At 40.9% G+C, this 7,829-nt stretch overlaps 1 long non-coding RNA gene across 1 annotated transcript; it reads right to left on the reverse strand.

Annotated features, from left to right (window-relative positions):
• Positions 1 to 4,743: 4,743 nt before the first annotated feature.
• Positions 4,744 to 6,319, reverse strand: LOC143186610 (uncharacterized). The gene is made up of 4 exons (XR_013003083.1): positions 6,185 to 6,319; positions 6,014 to 6,048; positions 4,955 to 5,108; positions 4,744 to 4,874 (listed from the first exon to the last, which is right to left on the reverse strand). It is a non-coding gene; the product is annotated as an uncharacterized LOC143186610 (long non-coding RNA).
• Between the last annotated feature and the right edge of the window lie 1,510 nt (positions 6,320 to 7,829).

Here is a 7,829-nt window from a genome sequence, read left to right on the forward strand (position 1 = left end):
AGTCCAATACCTGAATTTCAATCACCGATATCTCGAAGATGAAGCTCCAGATTGCAAAACGGTACAGGACTTTTCGATTTCTATTTGCATGAAGAATATGCATGTCTCGGCTTGTCCCATAGTTTTGGGACACCCTGTATTGTTAATTACCATATATAGTTATAAGTTACAGTTATAGTTATAAGCATAGGAAGCTTCTAATTTGATTTTTATTTTACTTTTATGTGACTATAATTTATATATCACATGTTTATTCACGACTATTCTGTTTAGGATTTATTTTTCTCTTTCGTGATTTTGACCCTAATGGTTGCGGCTGTGGTTGTTATTCCTCGTTTTTCTCTCAAGATCATAACACGGCAGAATATACGGGATTGCTTTCTTAATTATTGTTTCTTTAATCTGCAGAGCTATTCAACGGCGTTTCTGCTTACGCAACCAACAATTTGTGCACCTTGCATGCGGGGTAGTTTTGTATAATTTAAAAATATTAATCCATTCCGCTTTAACAAGGTTCATAAAAGAGTTATGCATTGTAAAGTCTTCCCAAAGCTCATATCATCCGCTGTAATACATCCATAAGTATCTTCCATACATTCTTCTGTTACACATTGATAATCGTCTTTGTCTCCTATAACGTATAACATAAGTTATAGATACAAAAAGCAACGAAAAAGAAAAAAAGAAATGGAATGATAATCAAAGTCTACAAACTTGTTTGAGGGATTCTCAACAGCTACAACAAGTAGACGCAAAGAAAGATAATCGTTGGTAACTATATAAGTTAGAAGTATATGAGTTACAGTTAGAAAAGGAAAACAAGATAAATAATCAAATTGTAAGCTTCTCGTGCTTATTATAACTATTACTTGTAACCATATAAACGGTGGTTATGAAAACAGAAAATAATCACCGGTATTCTCTACGCAAACCACCTTACTAAATTTTTTTAACTAGCGATATAGAAATACCGCTAACGCATCAACCACGGTCACACAACAGCATTCACAACTCAAAATAACGATAGTGAAATTCATACAGAGACTCGAACAGGCATACGTTACAATGTGATCTTCTGGCTAGGAGATTCAAAGCAGTGTTGCCATGATATCATCGCAGCAGGTCTTTATTGTGACGCAAGAGGTTCACCACGATACTTACGAGCTTTCCTGTTGCAGTGTTTTTGTGGCGACGCAGCTTTTGTATCTTCTAACGAGAGGTTAGAAATAAGCCATAAGCTCTGTATAAGTACATGTGTAGTTATGTAGCAGGTACAGTTTCAGTTGCCTGTGTTACGCGCCGAACGCGTTGATACGCCCGAACGCTACCAATTATAATATTTTTGATTTCTAATGCACGGACGACGGCATGACTAAATTTATAAGTAAATAAAATTTGAAAAGTTATTTCGGGTAGTTAAAGGGATCGGTGGTGCTACAGTCCCATACGGGTACTTGGACAAACGTATCTCAAATCTGAATAGGTTAAAGGCCGAAAGAAATTAAGAGAAAAGAATATAGAGTATGTAAATTGAATTGATTGATATAACTAGTTAAAAGTTGCATAACATAACGTTCCAATAAGAAAGTACACAAAAATGAATATATAAAAATATGTGTAGATTGATAATTGAATATATAGATATATAAAATTATAAGAACAGAAATAACTATTTTGATACATACAAGCAGACATTCATTCTCTCATTTATTGTGGAATAATTCAGACTAGGGAGATTCCCATAGTCTTTAGACTATCTGAAATTATTACCACTTGTTGCATAATGATTATTCTTTAAATTATCAGAACAAAAGAAGGTAGCAATATTAATTTTGGAGACTCACCAATACAATTTCTTTCTCCTATATGTATATATTATTTTCATATTATTCGATGTGTAATAGTTAACCAATTTTTCCAATTAAATCCACGACGCTGTACCAACCGTGAGAAATTTCCTTATATGGAAATTTCTAACGAACTCCCACTCATTTTTCGGCCTATATAAACCCAGGGATTTTAACGTTAACGGGTTCAGAACCGTAACGTCACGTTGATAGTCAAGTTCGACAGAGTTGGTTGCTATTCAGTTAGATCGGGCTAAAGTTCCCTTTCGAGTCTACGTATCCTCATAGAATCCGCGAGTCGAAATAAATTCTATTTGGCTATTCCTACGACCACTGTGTAAGTCCGCGCATCGCCCGTGCGTTAACATCGTGCATTAAATTCATATACAGTACGCGACAACACTACACTGTGCACTTGTACGTAAACACTGAGTTTAGAATATATACTCATGTATATATAGTAATTTGCTTAGATTACTTCAACCCTATAATTACCTTAAGCGATCCCATTCGAAGTTGACAGATCCACCACGATACTGCTTAACCGCTAAAGTTGTATCAATTAATAATTCAAAAAGTTACGATTCTCACTAACATCTCTTGCGGCTCTCTGATATTACATCAGTTTTGTCCGCTTACCCTTACTTCCAACGAAACTGCATTCAACCAAGTGGCTCCTCGATTTATTCGAGTTCGTCCACGAAAGCTAACCTATCCTGTAGCTAATTCATTTTAAACCAGTGTTTAAAAAGCGGTTATATAACGGGCATTTGGCTCGTCCGCGAGATTCGTAATTTGTTGGTATACGTGACCTACCGAAGGTTGCCTTCGGTTGGAGCATACGTTATCCTAGCAGCAAAACACGATCAGGTGTCGTATGACTTGTTTTTGTCGTCAAAATTAAAGTTCAAACAAAGCAAGCGTTGTCGAGCAACGGTTTTGAACTCCAGGCTCGATGTCGAGTGGAGACATCGGAGTCTGAAGGAGAGAGAGAGTACATCGTACTACATTAGCACGAAACAAAAGTTAATTTGTGAGCGCCGCGTAGTGGTAAAATTTGGCACGTCTTCCGCTTCGCGGAGACACGCGCGGCTCTCGCCCCAGTCGTCTTACGACAACCAAGCTTGACACAGTCAGTGCGACCGGTAGTCAAGCGCATCTCAGCTAGACAGCCTTCGGATTTCAAGTAGTTTGGTTACCAGACACTTGAAATCTCACTAGCTCTCAAAAGCTGAACCTCTGTCGCCGACAAACTAGGAAGCTCTACTCGATTCGTACGTATAATACGTACGAAAGAGCACCTGGCTTGTCTTAGGAGACAATTGATCGAGATTTGCACTCTTGGAATCGGGGCCTGCCCTGATTCTCTGAGTCTCGTTTTCGTCTCGGAGCAACAAAGGCCGCTGCCTGTTGGATCCCTGAGAGACGGGTTACAACAGAGAGAGATAACGTACGTGCCTATCACCTTTGCGTTACTCGTGCTCTGCCACCCCGTTTAGAAGCAACCCCCGTGTGACGAATAGAAGCACACGGTAAGGTGAACGGAGTCGCGGAGCCTCTGGCCGTCCTCAGCCTCCAGGACCAACAATTCGCTGGTTATAGCGTGTCCCTCCGCTCACGAATCCCTAAGTTACTTGGATTCGTACGAAACGATCCTTTCTAATAGGTGCAAGGCGAAGAGAAGAGGTCCCTCCTCCTCTCAAGCCACTCGCTCATCTTCTTCTTCTTCGCACCAGAAGAAGAGTCGATAATACAGTCCACTGCATTACCTTTGCGTTACAGGCAAGGTATTGCTATCCCCTCCAAATAGGCTCGCGAGCGCAGCCTGGAGTCGGGAATCTTTGGTATAGCTAGACTTCCACTCTTGCTTACCGCCGCGGTTCCGCCGCTATCTCTCTTTTTCAGACGCCAACGTCGCTAAGGTGAGCACCGGTGTCACCACCAGCCAGGGCCCTCCTATCCACCGACGACCACCCGAGCCGACGAGGACCGGAGCCAACACCCAGCCCCCAGAAACATAAAGCTTTAATAAACGTCGTTTAGAAGCCCTTTTCAGGGCCGACAAAGATTAAAACTTGTGTCTTCGTTTCTTTCGTGTACCCTCAATCTCACCTTATCCGGACCCCCGTTGGTTCTCTTATTTTAAGCGGTTCCAACAATCAGTTTCGACTACTTCCTACAGGCACCTGATACCAGGTTCGTCTGTGCATTATCCAACTTCCTTAGAGCGCCCTGATTTCGCATATGGCTCGTCTATTTGAATTCGACATCCTTAGTAGCACCTCGATATTAATTTGAGTTCTTCTGTAAAACTGATCCTAGTGACTCCCTGATTTTGCATCAGGTGCGTTCACAAAACTCACACTCCTGCGGCTCACCGATCACAGATTAGTTTCGTCCGCAATTACACCTATCCTCAGAGGCTCATTGATTTTACGTCAGGATCGTCCTCGTCTACAAGAATTTCAACGGCTAACTGATTTCGCATCAGTTTCGTCCATTGTACTAATTAACACACCAACCACTATATTATTCTTTGTAAATATTCCCATTCTCGACGGTCTCTCGCGCTGCTCGCCTCCCGTCTCGTAACGTAACTAAGAGTGTCAAAATTCCGAAACCCAATTATACATATTTAACAAATGAAAGATTATATTCAGAACGGGTCACCGCGCGAATACAATATTATCTAGGATTTCATCCTACGCATTTCTGAGATAACGCGTTTGTGGGACTGTATGCTGCGCAGTGAAACCACGTTGAATTCAAGAAAGGAATGCGTTATATTAAAAAGTCGATCGCGTTGCCGAAAGGGACATTTAATTTCATAAACTCAAAGGCCAGGATTACGTGCGATTAGGGAAGTTCCCAAAATGCATTGCATTATCGAGACGCAATCTAACCGAGTTGTATATGTAAAAAAAATTTCATTTTTTTATGTTCGGTACGTAACACCTGTGTGAAGTTTGCCTAGATAAGATGAGACTACCAGATAGGAGCGAGCTTTCATTTATTCTTGCAGGATACCTATATATTGTAAGGTACTGTTTAATAATTATTGAATGAACAAGTTATATGAATTTATATGCTTAATAGTTATTACTTACTCTTACTGTCTGTCTCTTTTCTTGAATCGCTATTTTCTTTCTAGGTTTATGACGTTGTAAAGGCCGCGAGATTGTTCTCGTAATACATGGAGTGCCGCCCAGCGACGGTTTTCTTCCCGAATTCTCCATCCTGCTCGTTGCCCGCGGGATGGTTCTGTAATTGATGAATTTATTACTAAAATACTTTTTGTTTTTCTTTTACGATCTTGTATATTCAGTTAAAAAATATTTGCTTTGTTACGTCTTAAGTAGATGGGATCCTGCTCTTTTAAAGTGCTAAAGCACACCTTGAGTAAACTTTCTCTTATAAATAATGTAAGGAGAGTGAGGAAAGTGAACTGTATAGCTTGTTCTGGTTCAACAATTGTATATGTATTTGACGATTCGTTGTTTATATACCAACTCCTTCTGCTATGATTGTGAGTACAGAATCGCGGATGCCACCTCGCTCGTGTAGCCGGTCGTTGGTCGCTCGGGGTTGCTTCGCGTCGCTAGTTCCTTTGTCTCACGCATTTCCCTACTTCGTACTTCACGGAGTTACTCTACGCGGTTAAAAGGTGGCGGATTCGAACTTCGCGGAATTGTTAACTATTCCCTTTGACTCTTTACGTGATTCACCGTTGCTATGCGATACACCGCCACTGGTACGATGTTACAGTTCTCGCGTCGTGGCGATGGTCAGAGATTCGCTCTGATCCCGGGGTGACTGATTCTGATTGAAGGACTCAAGAAGACTCTCGATCGATTAACTAGCCTGCTCTTGTATTTAGTAATGTGTGTTTATATGTTGCGTAGTATATCATCCCGTATTTGTATTATAATTTAATGATATGGTACGGTGCTACGATAAATAATTTTGTCCTGTACCGTTACTGCATATAATAAACGACATAATTATATATTGTTGCATCGCATTATTTCATTGTGTAATACGTAAAATAATCATCACATAAGTTTTCTGAATTTGAACTATTTCTAGTAGTACTATTATCCTGGTACTCTTACTGTTCTTGATCTTTTATAAAAAAAAAAATGTAGAAATAATTTATAATTACTTACATTCGTGTCGACTTCCATTCCTTGGTATGTTTAGTCTGAAAATTAGAGAACAAAAAATTAATATAATGGTGACAAGATAATATTATGCTATATAAACGAAACAAGTATGTTTAATTATTTGATTAAAATTTTGTTTGAATAAGATTATATTGTGAAAGCGATGACACATACCTCCTTTCTTCGAGCGTATTGCGTCTATATTGACTGACTGGCTGCCTGAATGGCGCGATTGCGTTTCGTTCAAGCTAAAATATTTTAGCTAGGAGGGGAAAGAGAATTCTTGTGTATCGTTGATGTATATTGAGGTTTACGACGTTTGGGAGTTCTCCTTTCCCTCTCGGTCAAAAGTCTTTTGAATATCACTGGCTATATTTAATGTATTCAATGGATGGAGCGTTACTACTGTCATCTTTTGTAAAATGTGTTTGAATCTACCTTTCGATATTGCGATGTGGATTGATCGACTCAATGAATCAACGTTTCACGTTTTATGGTTTACAATTGTCAATCTATAAACCCAACAGAAACACGGTCAGTGAAAAAACATGCGCCAAGTACATTCGCAAAAATCGTGATTATTCCGATCCCAGCAAAAATATTATCAATGTAGCCCCACAATAACACTATCAGTGTATCCCAGGAAAAACATTATGTCAAATGCGCGATACTATCTGCTATAATAAATTAAATACTGGTAATGTGCTATCCTCACACCGGGATAGTAATAACACAATGTGGGTTATAAGTCGATTATTTTTAGTTTACTTCTCAGTTACGAGTACATTTACTGAATGTCCTGCCCGGTCTAGGTGCTAGGTATAAATGTGGTAGCTTATCCCCCACTTCTGCCGAACCCCATTAACTCTGCCCTGTTAGCGCGCGCTCCCACAGGAAACAACTAGGGATGGCGTGAACTGCTACTTGCGAATCACTTGTGCTTCGATCACGTTCGTACAAAATCACGGTAATCCTTCACAGTGATCCGTGACTTTTCGTGACAGCGTCTGATTGGCGGAGAGCATAGGAGCGTAACTAACTGTTCTTTTTCACTCTAAATAGGAGACACTAGACTTCCGTTTTCCGGTACATCGTGAAAAGGCGAGAAAACACGTGTGTGGGAAAGTCAAGTGTGAAGGAGAGCAAATAGAATGCAGAACAGGGAAAAGGGAGTGAGAGAATGAGGAGCGGGTGAAGTATTAGGGGCGGGAGAGAAAGGAGGTGCGAGTGGAAGGTAGGATAGGGAGAGGTTAGGAACGACTGGGAAAACTCGGGAAGAGATGTGCATGAAGGAGGAGCGACACATGGGGAGAGCAGGAGAGAGCAGAGCGAAGGGATCAGTAAGGTAGGGCGGGAAAGTAGTATAATGGTAGGAGGGATGGGGAAAGGGATAAATGAACAGGGAGGCAAGGAAGAGGAAAAAAGGAAAGGGAGACCAACAAAAGCAGAAGCGTTAGGGAAAATAGAGAGGAAGCGGAGGCACAGCTCGCGCTTAGATGACGTATGCAAGAGGAAAAGCGAAGAGGTAGAAATGGAGGGCAAGTACTCGGAGCAGCAAAGAAGGGAAGAGCAGGCATTTCGGAGAAGCAAGAAGGTGCAGCACTCGCCGGAGAAAAGGGTGGGAGGAGAGAGAGACGGGACAGGAGATTGGAAAAGGTGATGGAGGGGCCGTGGAGGGAGATGAGGGGGGTCATAGAAAGGAGGTAGAGGAAATGAAAGCGCACGGGATGGAAATGTAGGAGGAATTAAAGAAGGAACTAAAGGAGGAGATAGAAAGTCTAAGGAAAGAAGTGGAGGTAAGGGAGGAGAAGTGGAGCAA

This window comes from Calliopsis andreniformis, unplaced genomic scaffold (assembly GCF_051401765.1).
Source record: "Calliopsis andreniformis isolate RMS-2024a unplaced genomic scaffold, iyCalAndr_principal scaffold0019, whole genome shotgun sequence".
NCBI lineage: Eukaryota > Metazoa > Arthropoda > Insecta > Hymenoptera > Andrenidae > Calliopsis > Calliopsis andreniformis.